Source organism: Argiope bruennichi, chromosome 11 (genome assembly GCF_947563725.1).
Source record: "Argiope bruennichi chromosome 11, qqArgBrue1.1, whole genome shotgun sequence".
NCBI lineage: Eukaryota > Metazoa > Arthropoda > Arachnida > Araneae > Araneidae > Argiope > Argiope bruennichi.
Genome location: NC_079161.1, coordinates 31017239 through 31033135, shown reverse-complemented (window position 1 = coordinate 31033135; position 15897 = coordinate 31017239). Strand labels below are relative to the sequence as shown.

The 15897-nt window shown below is 27.3% G+C and overlaps 1 protein-coding gene across 2 annotated transcripts in view; it reads right to left on the bottom strand.

Moving 5' to 3' along the window:
• LOC129957111 (protein cordon-bleu-like) overlaps positions 1-15897 on the bottom strand; it is a 195476-nt gene that overhangs the window by 97738 nt on the left and 81841 nt on the right. The gene's annotated exons all lie outside the window — the stretch shown is intronic.

Below are 15897 nucleotides of genomic sequence, written 5' to 3'. Positions count from 1 at the left end.
AATATGTACATTAATATTTTGAAAAAGCTTTTATGCTTAAAGAAACATAGTATATAGCCTTACTATGTAAAATTAAAGACTTCGCTTTGGAATTCCACAGCTAATATTTTAAATTCGGAATTATTAAATTAAAATTTTTTTTAAAAAACGTATTCATGCCACAATTGATTTTTCTCATTTGTATTATAATGTCCTATAATACAAATGAGGTTTGTTTGTTTTTTTTAGACTTTTCTATTCAAAACGTTTGAGGAAAATATAAATATGCCATCGCAGGACAACGATCATAACTCACTATAAACAAAGCTCAACAATAAACACCTGCGCCCGGTATCAAACAGGGAAACAGTTCGTCATATGTTTACAGGATATGCGCAGTTAGAGAATATGTGTTTGTTTAGAGAATGTCACGTGACTACATGAAGACTCTATTCCAATAAAGCGCTTGCTCAACGCAGCATAAAAATTAATTTATGCAATTTGGAATGAAAAATAATTATTTTGATTTCAAAACCTAAACAAAGGAGAAAAAATATTGTATATACAAATTTAATTTTTTTATTAATATTTGGTTTCTTTTCATACATGCTCTAAAACAAAATTCTAAATTCAATTGCAAAATTATTGCCTTATTTATCAGAAAATAATATTATTTATGTATTATGCATAAAAGATTAAATATTAACAAGACTATTGTGTTAATATTGGATATTTAGCCGATTACTTCATTTTTTAAAAATACAATATCTTTATAAATACATGCAAATTTAAGATACAAAAATAATTTTTTTTTATTTTGTAACTTTTTGTGTTGTTTGTATGCTAAGAATGATAAAAGAACAAATTTATAAATATTTTTTCCAAAATAAATTCAAAAAATATTTTTAAATTAAAGATATTTCAGTACCGAAAATGAAATCTGTATTTTATTTTTGAACCTAAGATATGAACTAATAATATAATAGCATATGGAAATATTATTTGTTTTTGCAAAAATAATATTTATTTAAAGTTCCAAAGAAAAAAAAACGTTAGTTTCCAAACCATAGCAATATTTAATATTAATATATTCACTGCTTTCAAAATTCGTGACAGACATTTCATTTAAATTTTTCAAAGACTATACTCTTTTAAATAATTTACAAATTACAGCCTATATTACAGCGAATATTAAGCAGATTGTTGCAATTAAAATTAGTGGAAGAATATACAAAACTTTTCCACTTTTCTGCTATACTGTTTCTGAAAAATACACATTATAGATTTAGTTCCTTCATATAGTAAAAAAGAATGAATTTTGAAAAACACTTCTTGCATTGGACGAATTAGACCAAAATTTGATAAAAATTAACATTTTTGGCGCATTTACTAAATTTCACTTATCTATCTCATTCTGTTTTTGAAATCTACACATACATACATGCACAAAAATACAAACAACTCTAAAAATGGATTCTTCTAGTAGTTTTCGAGGTCTAAATCGCTGGTACTTGACAAAATCTCCAGCTTGATTCTTTTGATAGTTATAATACTTACTATTTATATTATGCGCATATAAAAAAAATAGAAACACGGTGATATTTGTTCTTAAAATTTGTGCTTAAAATCGGTAGCTAATTTCTAATATTAATAAAAGAATGTTTCGTTATATAGATTTCTTGATTAAAAAATAAAAGAACGTTTAAAAAGCAAACTAAATAAAGAAAAATCCTCAAGAATAATTAATTCATTAATTTAATTTTTTTTACCGTAATCAAACTTATGAATGGCTTTCTAAAAGAAAAGTTAGAAATGTTTCTGAAATGAATGAAAAACAGGCCGGAATTCAATAAACAGATTTCAAAGTTTAATTCCAAAACGGATTAAATTTATGAACACGAAATTAATTATTTTTCGCAAGCAATTTCGAAATTAGCAAGAAATTCAATTAATTTTAGAAAATAAATATAAAAGTGAAGTTGTAAATATGTAGAAATAAATCTTTTTAATCAAAATGAGTTAATAAATGAAAAAACGCTGTTTATTTTTCTATTTTTTTTCACAAAATATAGACAAATTTCGTTAAATTCAAATCCAAATACAATGAGATATGAGGTGGGGAAAAGGGTATGTTCAGTGTAACAGGAAATCGCGTTGTCTGAGAAAACTATTATCGAACTAATATATGCAAGTTCAATAATTCATAACTAAATGAGACGTTATTTCAAAAAGCAGCTACAGTACAAATATAAACAATAGGTAAAGGTGTATATTTCTTTTTCTAAAATAAAAAAATCTAAATCTACAGAAATGTTAAATTTATCTTAGGCTTAATACATCGTGATAAGAACTAACCACAATTTTTTTCATCATGTTATACGAATTCATAATACACAATCGTTACATGATGAGAACTAACCACTACAATTTTTTCATCATATACGAATTCATATTACACAGTGGTTACCTGATGAGAGCTAACAACAATTTTTTCATCGCACTATACGAATTCATATAACACAATGATTACGTGATGAGAACTAACAACAATTTTTTCATCGCGCTGTACGAATTCACGTCACACAGTGGTTACGTGATGAGAACTAACCATACTTTTTTTCGTCACATTATATGAATTCATGTTACACAGTGGTTACCTGATGAGAACTAAAAACAATTTTTTCATCGCGTTGTATGAATTCATGCTATATAATGGTTACCTAACGGGAACTAGCAACAATTTTTTCATCGTGCTATACGAATTCACGTTACAGAGTGGTTACGTGATGAGAACTAACCATAATTTTTTCGTCACGTTATATGAATTCATGTTACACAGTGGTTACCTGATGAGAACTAAAAACAATTTTTTCATCGCGTTGTATGAATTCATGCTATATAATGGTTACCTAACGGGAACTAGCAACAATTTTTTCATCGTGCTATACGAATTCACGTTACAGAGTGGTTACGTGATGAGAACTAACCATAATTTTTTCGTCACGTTATATGAATTCATGTTACACAGTGGTTACCTGATGAGAACTAAAAACAATTTTTTCATCGCGTTGTATGAATTCATGCTATATAATGGTTACCTAACGGGAACTAGCAACAATTTTTTCATCGTGCTATACGAATTCACGTTACAGAGTGGTTACGTGATGAGAACTAACCATAATTTTTTCGTCACATTATATGAATTCATGTTACACAGTGGTTACCTGATGAGAACTAAAAACAATTTTTTCATCGCGTTGTATGAATTCATGCTATATAATGGTTACCTAACGGGAACTAGCAACAATTTTTTCATCGTGCTATACGAATTCACGTTACAGAGTGGTTACGTGATGAGAACTAACCATAATTTTTTCGTCACATTATATGAATTCATGTTACACAGTGGTTACCTGATGAGAACTAAAAACAATTTTTTCATCGCGTTGTATGAATTCATGCTATATAATGGTTACCTAACGGGAACTAGCAACAATTTTTTCATCGTGCTATACGAATTCACGTTACAGAGTGGTTACGTGATGAGAACTAACCATAATTTTTTCGTCACGTTATATGAATTCATGTTACACAGTGGTTAAGAGATGAGAAATAACCACAATTTTCCATCACGTTATACGAATTCATATTACACGGTGGTTCGAGTGTTGGACGAGGAGATAGAGCAATTCAAGAAATATCTTCATAAATTTGTATTTTCATTATTTTAGAGAAACATAAAATTATTCTTAAAAGTTTATCTGGTGGAAAATTTGTCCATAGGCTATAATAAATTGCTTTTATCATTAAATTATCTTGATTAAAGAAGACTTTTTACTATCTCGTACACGATGTATAGAAGCAGATATTGTACTCATGAAAAAATTCGAAATTGAGATTTTGATGAATCTATACGTTTCAGATCTTTCTAAGTCAGAAAAACACATTTTTTTTATCATTTTGTCTATCAATCTGCGAATACAATAATTCAAAAACACTTTGAGGTAGACGGATGAAATCTGGAATATCGTCTTTACTCCAAATTTGTAGATTTCTAGAAAATTTGGAATCATATCCAAGTACAGGAAGTCTGTCTGTATAGCTAACCGATTATAAATTAAAGCGATAAATATAAAAAAGGAGGCTCGATTAATAAAACTTGGCACACAGATTTAACATGTAAAGTGTAGGTATATATCAAAATTGGAATCAAATAGTTCAAGGGGTTGACTGTAAATCTACGTTTTCTCAAACATATACAAGAAACATTCATATGTCTAATTCTTATTTGCACACATTTTTAGTAAGATGCTGCTTTTTCAAAAATTGCGAACTTTATTACTTTCTCGTATACATAGTATATAGAAAATACAAAAATCGCCAAAAAATTCGAACTCAAAACTTTAACGAATCTCCACGTTTAAATCCTCCTGAGTTCGAAAAACACTTTTTCGGAAAATGCATGTCTGTTTGTTTGTGACAAAGATAACTCAAAAGCACTTTGAGCTAGAAAGTTAAAACTTTTTATACGGTCTGTACACCAAATCTTCAGACTTCTATCAAATTTTGAGTAAAATCTGTTCAGAGGAAGTCCGGCTGTTCGAATATAAATTAAAACGATAACTACAAAAAAAAGAGATTTTGATAGATCAGCACACACATTTAGCTTCTATAGTGTAGACATCTAAATTTTGAGTCAAATCCAACAACGGGTTCACTGTATATAGGTCTGTACTTTCAGAATCCTGTAAACGCAGTTATTTAAAAACGCGATTGCTTAATTATCTAAAATTTGATGTGTGATTTTGTGGCTACAATTGTATTTATGTGTCAAATTTTGCTTTCAATCGGTTGGACCAAAGGTATCCAAAATACGCATTCAGCGTTCTGGTGTTTGTGTATTAACCGCATTCTAGCGATTAACTGCTAAAAAAATTGCCAAAGATCGCAGGATAATAGACTCGTTATTATTATTCTCTAATGGAATGTGACTAATAATGCATTAATAGATTTATTAGAGAATATACGAGAAAGTTTCAGGGAAACAACTCCCGCTAGTTTAAAATAATTTTCCGAATTTATTTGCAGAGCTTCAAAAACAATTTAATGGCACATAAATTGTTGCAATATTATTATCTCTTTCTTTTATTTGTATCAATAAAACTAACAACCATTTTATGCCATCTGTCAAGGACATTACATCGTAACATGATAAATTATGCAAAATAAGGTGACACATAACAAGAATAAAAAAAAAAAAAAATAGAGCATTGCAGCAGGTGATAATTATTGAAATTATAAATCACGAAACGAGTTCTGTTTGGCAGTTACGTCATACATCATATTTTTTATTCTTAAAATGTTCAAGGTCTCTTCAATGAATGAAAGAAATTTACGTTAGAGCTTTGGTGCTATTCTAATTATTTCTTTTTGAATTTTTCTGATCGTTTGCTTTTTTACCAGAATCGTTCTTACTAAATTTTTAAATCGTTTTTGATTCGATTATGTTTTACTTCTTTTCTGTTCAGCAAATATAACATCCTTAATACAATAGTAATTATTGGATTTATTTGATATAAAGAATTAAAAAAAATATTTTTAAAATTTATTTAATCGTTTAAAATTTTCCTGGTTATTTGCTTTCCGTGAATTAAAATCATTCTTACCAGTATTTTTTTTAAATGATTTAAATTCGAGTACGTTTTACTTCTTTTCTGTTCAGCAAATATAACATCATTAATACAATAGTAATAATTGAATTTATTTGATATAAAGAATTAAAAAAATATTTTTTTAATTTATTTAATCGTTTAAAATTTTCCTGATCATTTGCTTTCCGTGAATTAAAATCATTTTTGCCAGTATTTTTTTTAAATAATTTAAATTCGAGTACGTTTTACTTCTTTTCTCTTCAATAAATATAACATCATCAACATAATAATGGCAGTTCAATTTATTTGGTATAAAGAATTTATAAAAATATTTTTAAGTTCATGAGATATTTAATCATTATGTTTTAACTGGAAATTGGCTAAGATAATTAAAACTATTTTTAGTTATTTTGGCAATTTAAAAGGGGCAAAAATCAATTCAATTTCAAGAACTTCTTTAATGGCCTTTGATTCTATTGGCGAAATAATAATAATAATGGATATAAAAGAAAAAGTTGCTGAACTTGGTGTTGAAATTATGTATCTAGATTAGTGCACACCTGCGGTATATCGAAAAAGAAAAAGCAGATACACTAGCCAAAAAGGTTTTAAACCTAGGAACCCGAGAAGTATCTTTTCATAAATCCAAGATCCAACTCAGAAAGGAGACCAAGAAGCTAATAATTAAGAATTGGCAAAAGAGATGGAATAATTCTAACAAAGGACACTTACATGCATTTCGGAAGTACATACGGACAACCTTTGATAAACTTGGTTCAAAATTTAATAAGATTTATAAGAGAAGGCTTAATCTGTGCATCAAATTTTATCGATTTAGCAGTTCACGATTTGTAGCTATTATATTCGGACAACCAGACAGACTTCCTATGAATTAATTCCATTTAAAACTTGATAAAAACCTACAAATTATAAAACTATAAATTTTACAACGTTGTTTAAAAAGCCACATGCCAAATTTCATCTGTCTAGCTCAAAGCATTTTTGAGTTATCGAGTTTCCATACAAATAAATAGATAGATATAATACCCAAAATGTGGTTTCAGGATTCAAGTAAGTCTAAAATGTAAAGATTTTTTAAATTTTAAATTTATTATTTTTTATAATTGCAATATATTTCGGCGATTCATATATTTTGCATACGAGAATGTAAAAAGACAGAGGAAAAAAAGAAAAAAAGCATCCAATCACAGACAGATTTCCTGTGAATGTATTAGTTAGAACATTAGTTAGTAAAAAAGAGAAAAATCTAATATTTATTTGACTTTAAATATTAAAATATGAACCTAGAAATATTAAAATATGAACAATGATTTTTCGCAATCTTCCTATTTTAGAACATTCTAAAAGAAAGAAAATCATGAACTGCTACACAGAAACACAATTTTCTCTGAATTTTACAGTGATATAAAAATCAGTTTTGTATGAAATTATCCTCTCGAACTATTGATCAAAAATATTAAAATTTTAATGAACTTTTAATTAATTTAAAAGCATATTTTTAATATTCCAAAAATCCTTTTTAGCTAATATTTATTACCCAAGAATTAACTACGTGTCAAATGTAGGCTCTAGACTCTGCATTCTACCCTGTAAAGTATTTTGAACTATAACACAATTACATCGTTTGACATAAAGTGCAAGTTCCAGATAGTACGTAGCTAATAAATATTATCATTTTAAAACTAAATACAGCGGCATTTTAAGCGTGATTTACTACGGTGTGTTATGATTCTGAGATATCATTATAAGATAAGTTTGTTAAGATGTCGAGGTTGACTTTGAGAAATAAATTTTTTTAAATGAAAATAGCTATTCCCACAACTAGACGAAACATACATGTTCTTTTCTTATAATAATTTTTTTTTATTTAACTATTCTATATTTTATTATGTTAAGCCCCACTATATATTTATGCCCGGACATACAAAACCCATAGATGCGTTGAATTCAATACTTAAGCAGTAAAAGAAAAATACCTTCTTTCTCAATCATTTACTTTTTTATGTGTGTGGAAATATAAATCTTTTCGAAAGAACTCATCGTATTGTATTTTCATTGGTAGAAATAAGAAGGGCCAATGACATAACACAAGCGGAAGAAAAAAGTATTCAACTCAGTTTCTGAAACTTGATTTGAAGACTGTTATCTTGTACAATAAAAAGACCGAGCTAAAATATAATCATACACCGTTGGAGTGGAATCATAATTATAACTTTTATAGCACGAAGCCTGAAGGCTGGAATTCCAAAATGAACATTTTGCCATTTTGTTCGTAAAGATTCAAACGAATGTAGAATATTATTTTTTTCGTTCTTAATTTAAAAACAAGGCAAAAAAAAAAACTGCTTGCATCCGAACTAAGAATAAACAAACATATTTTTAAAAATAAAAAAAGAAAGGCTTTTGCACTCATAAATAAAAAAGAATCGTTTTCGAGACCTGAGCAGCTGTAAAAAACGCTCATGACATCTGAATAAGAAGCCGGTGTATTTTCGCCAAAAGAAGATAAAAATCACGGCGAAAGAAGGAAGTGGATGCAGAAATGACGATAAAAATTCTTGGATAGTCTTTACCATGCCTCAAGTTATACAGCAATTTTTAAGGATAATAAACAGTAAGATGCTTATCTCATGTTTTCGAAATTCTTCTAATTATCGTATTGTAATTGAAGAAGAAATAAAATATCTTGTTTGTTTTCCAACGAGCGATTTTGCCTGATATCAGGCGGTATGGATTTAAATGCATGGAAATGGTTTTTCCTGTCATTTATCATCTTTGCATCCTAAATCCTTTCAGCCAAATCAATTTGAAATCGAAATGCAAATACTTTTCCTCAATTCACGAGCCAAGGAATAATTTGATTTGAATACAGTTTTCTAAAAATGTTGACACAGTAAAAATTAAATGTGTGAAATAAGATGAATAAAATTAATAAATAAAAGTCATTATCTCCAGTGCATCTTGATAAACTTTCTTTACATTTTGCACAAATATTCTAAAACTGTAGAATAAAAATGTAGCATTTCTTTTTCAATTAGTTAAAAACGATTTTTTTTTTTTTTGCATTATTGCAAGAAGGAAATTTTAAATGGCTTGATTTATGCAAACGATTTTCAATAAAGCAGCTGTTTATGTCTGCTTTAATTCCAAATGCTATTTAATTTCTGAGGCATATATTTTTTTAAATAATTCGATTTAAATATAATTAATTATCTACATTATATGCAACATTTTTTTAATTTATTTTAACAAATCTATCAAAAGTTATCAGCATTAAATATATCTATTTATTGACAATTTAAATATTACTTAAGTATAATTAATTAATTAATTAATATTCTTATATTTTGATTTACATTTATTGACCCAAAAAATATAACATGTAATTTTTATGCCATTAGAATATTTTTCCAACTAGAAATTTAAGACTGTTTTTAACTATTTAGAAATAACCATTGGACCATGGTTAGAGTGGACACACTGAATAGGAAAGTTAAGACAAATATTTTCTCTTTTTTCAAAATATAATTCCAGAAAAAAAAAAAAAAAAAAAAAAAAAACATTATTTCAAAATCTAATTCCAGAAGAAAAAAAAGATTTTTCAGAATATACTAACTTTTTTATTAATTTTACTAACTTTCTCAAAATTTTATTCATACTTCGTTGAAAATAGAAATTTAATTTAATTTAATTTTGTTGCTAAACAGCGTTTTGCAATCGAATATTATTTTTAGCAAAAACTGTTATTATTTACAATATTTAATTTAATTAATCTGAACGCTTCATTTCAGATTAATTAAAATTGAACTTTAAACAATTCAGATTAAGCAAGTTATATCACGTTTCTGAACCATACAAAAAAAATGCGTTTGAAATATTTCGAAATGCTAAAATGATCTACTTTGCTCGCCTTACTGACTATTTTTCCAATTAATGTAACATTTTACGTGTATCTAAATTTAAACAAATGCAATATATTGTAACACAGTTAACAAAAGTAATTAGAATACAATTAGAGTAGAGAAATTTGCAATTTGGAACTCATTAACAATTTTAAATCGTTTGAAATAAGAAAATGGAATATATCATTTGTTTTTTGCTAAATCTCAATAACACTAGAACCACCAGGACCGTCATTTTTACGGTTTTCAGATTTCAGGCTTAAAAATTTTGATACATATATATTGTTCTAGAACTTTATAATAACTTTTAATGAAATATAAGAACAATTGCATATTAGTATTCAATTTCCACTCAGCCATTTTGACTTCCATAATCAGTATGACCTATACCTATTTATACTAAGAACCGTCAAAATGAGGGCTTTAGCAATTTCAAAGTTTATAATATTTTATGGATCATCTATGCAATGTTAGACATCAATACTTATTTACATTTATTTATACATCGTTTTTAAATATTTCCTGGAAAAATTTGAATTACATTTTTCGTTCGAAATTATATTAATTGATCCAAAGTGTTCGGCAGCAGTTATAATGGGATCTATTTTATTCCGATTATGGTTCAGTTTAGAACTAAACGCTCTAACTGGATATCCTATAAATGCAAATAAAAAATTTGTCTTGCTTTTTTAATTAATAATTAATGGATCATAATTTAAATGTTGGTTTTGTTAAATTATATTCTTTTATTTACATAAACTAAGCAAAATATTACAATGAAAGCCATGACGATCAAAAACCCATCAATTTGATTGGTGTGGTAAAACTAGGATTTGTTTTAACTAGTTTTGTAAAATTAGGATTGGATATATTTAACATCGATAGTTCTAATGTTAAAATTATATTTAGATTCATTTTCAGTGTAATAATACATTCCTTCCATCGTATTCCCTTCCTGAATTCGTCACTGAATATAAAATATCCATGATATATTTTTTCATCTTCTTTCTACATCTACTTGGTGCTATCTTCCAACTCAGTGCTTTCTCCTTCCTCTAGTACCTTATCTAAAGTACAACAATGTTTTTTTCCTTGTCGCAATTAATTTCGTTTCTAAAAGAACTGTCGTTCAATTTCTGATTGTTTCTTTAAGAATCAAAAGAATAGGCCCACACGCGCACGATCTAATTTTTAAGGAATCTACTTTCAAATTAAACCAGATTCTCATTATCTGTCATTAACTTCCTTGTGCTCTTACTTTCGGAAATTGGCGGAGAAAAAAAGAAAAAAAGAAGAAGAATCTATTTCAATTGTTTTATTGGATTGAAAAAAAAATATCTTTTCATTCATTACTGATTGGGCATCCTTTTGAAATGCTGCCAACGTTCAAAGAGGTAATTGTGCCATTCACAGAAATGTTATAGTTTCTAAAAAGACTGAATTGGAACAATGGGTTTTGTGTGATACTTGGCCACTCAGTGTAAAAATATGATATCTATGTATCTGCATCTTGTATCTATGTTTAAAATCACCCAGTTGCTTTTCTTTTTGCTTTTTTAATTATTGAAGTAACTGTTTAACGATTTAATTATTTCAAGTAACAAATCTTCGTATTCATGTTCGTCTTCTTTTTCTCGAATCTGAAGAAGAAACTTTTTCTAATTAAAACATTTATCAAGAATTATAATTATTGTCTACAGTTAGTTGAAAATATATTAATTCAAAGAATTATATAAAAGATAGGTCATATTAATTAATAATTTGATTGACTAACATGGTAAACCTCTTTTGATATATTTCCGTAAAACCTCCTTTTATATCGTTCAAAGGAACATTCCTAAACAACATAATATCGTATATTTGTCTAAAATGCGATGAATTATATAATGATATTGATTATTTTACTCGTTTAATATAATATAGACCTAATTATTAATGTTATTTCAGAATCAATTTAGTATAACCATCAATGTATATATAGTTTTAAGCAATACCAATAAGGATTAAAATTTTCAAATTTCTGTACCTTTGTAAAACATTAAAAAGCTATTTTTTCCCCTTAATAAAAATATTTTTAATATTTTTGGATTGAGATTGATTTAGGAAAATAAATTTAATTAACTTTTTTGAAATAAACAAAAAAATTCGACACAGTGTATACAAAAATAGTTATTTCACCATAAAATCAACAATGATCAATCAATTACATTCGATTTATTAACTAATTTGGTTAGTTAATAATCTATTTTTCAGCATTTGGGGTTAAGACATTACTATTTCAATAATAAATAGTAAATTTTTAATTGATTATTAAAACCACATTATGTAACCTAAGGATTTATTAATATTTTTTGTAGTTTCGGAAGTTATAAGGAAGTATCAGCTCCAATCAGAGATTTTAAAAAATGGTGAATTTGGAGGTAAGTACAATTTTCACGGTCTTAAAAACGGTTGAATAATAACATGCAGTTAAAACTACGCCTCTTTTATAACAAAAAAAAAATCTGCATGGATTTCAAAAAAACCATTTATAGATTGTTTTGCTTTCTGACCCCAAAATGACTAATAACAAAGGAAAATGGGTGTTTTTTTTTTTAAATCTTTAAAGAGCTTATTTGTCTTAGAGTGCCAAATTCAGTACAAATACATTTCAACGAATAGGAATGTACAGCTAAGAGCGATTTTTATAAGTTTAATTAATTAAAAAATTGAGCTCAAATTTTCTAACTTTACTTCCGAAAATATTATTGTCTAAAAGTGATATTTACATCAGTTTAAAATTTTAAAAAAAATTCAATTTAATACTAGCAATTTAGTTGTGGAACAATCCGACCCAGCCCACCCCAAGCTTGACTATTTTTTAAAAACATTTTTTTGCATAATTTCTAACAATGCATTTCATTGTCCCAGTGAAATTCAAATCATTTTCATTGTTTCATCAAATATTCTCCATTTTTGAAAACTAAGGAAGAAAAATTTTGTTCATTGCACATGAAGAATAAGAAAATGAAGTTACAATTCTTAGAAAGGCTAAGTACAATTAGACGATAGATTACGCGAACTGTTACGTTTCTAATGACTACAATGTCATGGAATTTGACTTCATTTAGAAGGTTTATTTACACGAAAGAAAAAAAAACTAGGCATGTGTTGTAATACTATTAAAATTATCTGCCTTCAATGTCTATCAAAATTTGATGAACGTCTTTTCAAATCAAATTTGATTTAAAATCAAAATTTTCTTTGTATAACGTCTTTTTTTAAAGAAAATTGTAAACATCAAATTTATACATAAGATGTTTGATGTAAATTGTTGTTTGTTATTTCTGGTAGCACTTGCCATGGACAAGCCCCGCTGATCGAAGTCAGCGATTTTAAGCCGAAAGAGAGCGTCTCTTGTTTTTTAGTAGCGCCAACTAGGTCAAGAGTACGATTTTGCTACTCACGCATCACATTCGCTTGCACAGCCCCTTTTTACAGGGGGGCACATTCACACATCTCACAGATATAACAGATGAAGAACAACGATGTCCCCAACCAGGACTCGAACCCTGGACGCCCAGATTACGGGGAAGACGCGCTACCCTATGCCAGGAAGCCGGCTTGATGGAAAATAAATATTACTTCCCTGCAAATAGTGTCACCAAAGACCGAAAATATTGCACCAAAAATTAATTTTAACTAGTCGATATATTGCTGTATTTTAGATAATTTTATTGCAATATATAGAAATTAAAACTTGAATTTTCGTAATAATAGTTCTTGATTTTTCTTTTTTACCTACGGAAGCTTGGATAAAAATTGAGGTGTAATTTTATTTCGAAAAAAAATGTTTCATTAATTATTTTATTTAATTTTAAATTCTAATTAAATCACTGTGAATTCAATTTATACCTTAAAACATTATTTCCTCTTATAGTTCATGGCGATACACGACTTTTTAAAAACTCTAAAACGGATAAGAATGAACTGGAACAAGGCGAAACGATGTTCTAAAATGCTTTACTATACTTAGTACAATAACATCGGTAAGACTTGGTTACTATTATAAATTCACAAAAGTAAGTTTCACAACAAAGCTAACTACACCCGTAACTGCACGTGACCAAGAAAATCGATTCATAAATAAAACACCTTCGCCCAAAAGCCACCTGCTTCCTTAAATTCGCTTTTGTTTCGGAAGTGATGAGTAAAAGTACGAATGAATTGCGAAGAGAAAGAAAGAGTTCAGAAGTTCAATCGTTATGAACAGAATAGCTCGCAGCCAATTATGGAGGAGTCGCTCTTTGTAATCAGACTATTGGGATGGTTCATCTTCTGCCTGAAAAACCGTACACAATTCATTGGAATGATTGTTTAAAAATCGATGTGTAGGCTTGATAATCGTGAAAGCAGGGTGCGAAATTTCTTTACTATATTGTTCGCGTTTTGGTTACGCACATTGTTTAAGCTTAGAATGCACTAGTTAGAAGTGAATAATAGTAAAGAATGGAAAAAAATTATGAGAAACGTGTAAGATGGCTGAAGGATTCGAAATAAAAGAATTTAAGCAATTAATCTTAAAATTTTTCATTAACTATTTCAGCTATTATGAGCTTTATTGTAATCTTCTATAGATAGAATATTTTTGCTTTAACATTTTAAAAATGGTTGAAGGTTATAAAATATTACATATTGTTTAACTGGGATTGAAATAGTTAGGACTGAATAATAATAAAGGATGAAAAAAATTATTCTAAGCTCTGATGACGGCCAAAGGATTCAAAATAACAGAATCTATACAATAGGTTTTTTTAAACTTCATTTGCTATTTGAGCCATCTTGTTGTAATCTTCTATACATAATATATTCTTGCTTAGACGTTCTAAAAATAGCTGAAGATTCAAAATAACTGAACTTAAAGAACATTCCTTTTATTCATCATTAATATTTAAACTATTTTAAATATTATGAATCTTATTATACTGTTCAAACATTGTTCCTTAAATTTTTTTATTACAATCTATCTTCGAAAATATTGATACATTCGACTATAGAATGTATTTATTTATATAACAAAACAGAAAAAAATATTGATTCATTTCGCCCATTTGGTCGTGATTGTTCTTGTTCTGAATATACAGTTTCAGAAACAATAATTTTTTTTTTAATTTTTATCACAAAAATAATTATTCTATTCATTGTTAATGTTTGTTACAATTTTCATAATTAGCGAGGTGAATTTTGTTGTTTTCCTCTACAATTATTATTCCATTTAGGTTTTAATTAGGTAGAAGAGTTTTACAAAATATTCTAAGACAATTTTTCCTTCAGTTCAACTTGGTCGAAAAAGGAAAAGATTTGTTTTTCGTTCTAGTTACCGCGAACCCGAATTATTGCTATAATAAATTGTATCATACAGTTAGTTATATTTAGTTATTGTAACTACAAAGTTATGAGGTAAATTATATTGCTCAAGATACCTTTGCTGTTGTTTCACCTAACCATATAAAATTAATTTTAAAAACTCTGAAATGTCTCTAGAATAACTTTTTATTCATAGCCATTTATTTTATCAAGAATAATATCAGCTTTTATTTTTTGCCCATTTTATTTGATTTGACTTGTTTCACATTTGTTATATGGAATTTCGAATCGATTTTCAACTATTTTCTGATATCATAGATTTTTGTAATTTTGTATACTGCATATTGCGTCACAAACGATAGTTTTAAAAATCTTTTCAGTATTAAACAATCTCTTCAAATTTCATTAAATTTTTGAAATTATGTACTTTTAAGCATTTTTAATGAGAGTAAGCTATATTAATTTTTCAAGACTAAATTATCAATAAATCGGTTCATTTCAAAATTCTCTATACATGAGCACATTCTTTTAATATTTTCAGAAGCAAATTACCAATTAGCCGATTAATTTCCAAAATTCTATATACTTGAAAGCATTATTTTATTATTTTCTGAAGCAAATTACCAACTAATCGAATTAATTTAATAATCTTTTCATTCTATAAGTAAAGCGTCATCTATTTAAAAAAAAAAGAGAAAATAATTAAAAGATACCACAACAATTATAAAATGAATTAGGAAATATATTCCTAAGTAATATAAAATATTGGTTTATAAAATGATTTTTAAAAAACAACATTAAAATGTAGAAAAAAAGTCTTATAAATAGAACGAATGACTGTAAAAGTGTGATATGTTGAAAACGATAAGATAAAGAAAAGATAAATCAGAATATGTATCAGACGAGAAAAAAGTTTGAGTAGATATGGTATAACAAATCACTTTGTTTTTATTAATTCACTTTTCCTAGTAATCCAAAATTGGCAAAAAAGGAGGAAA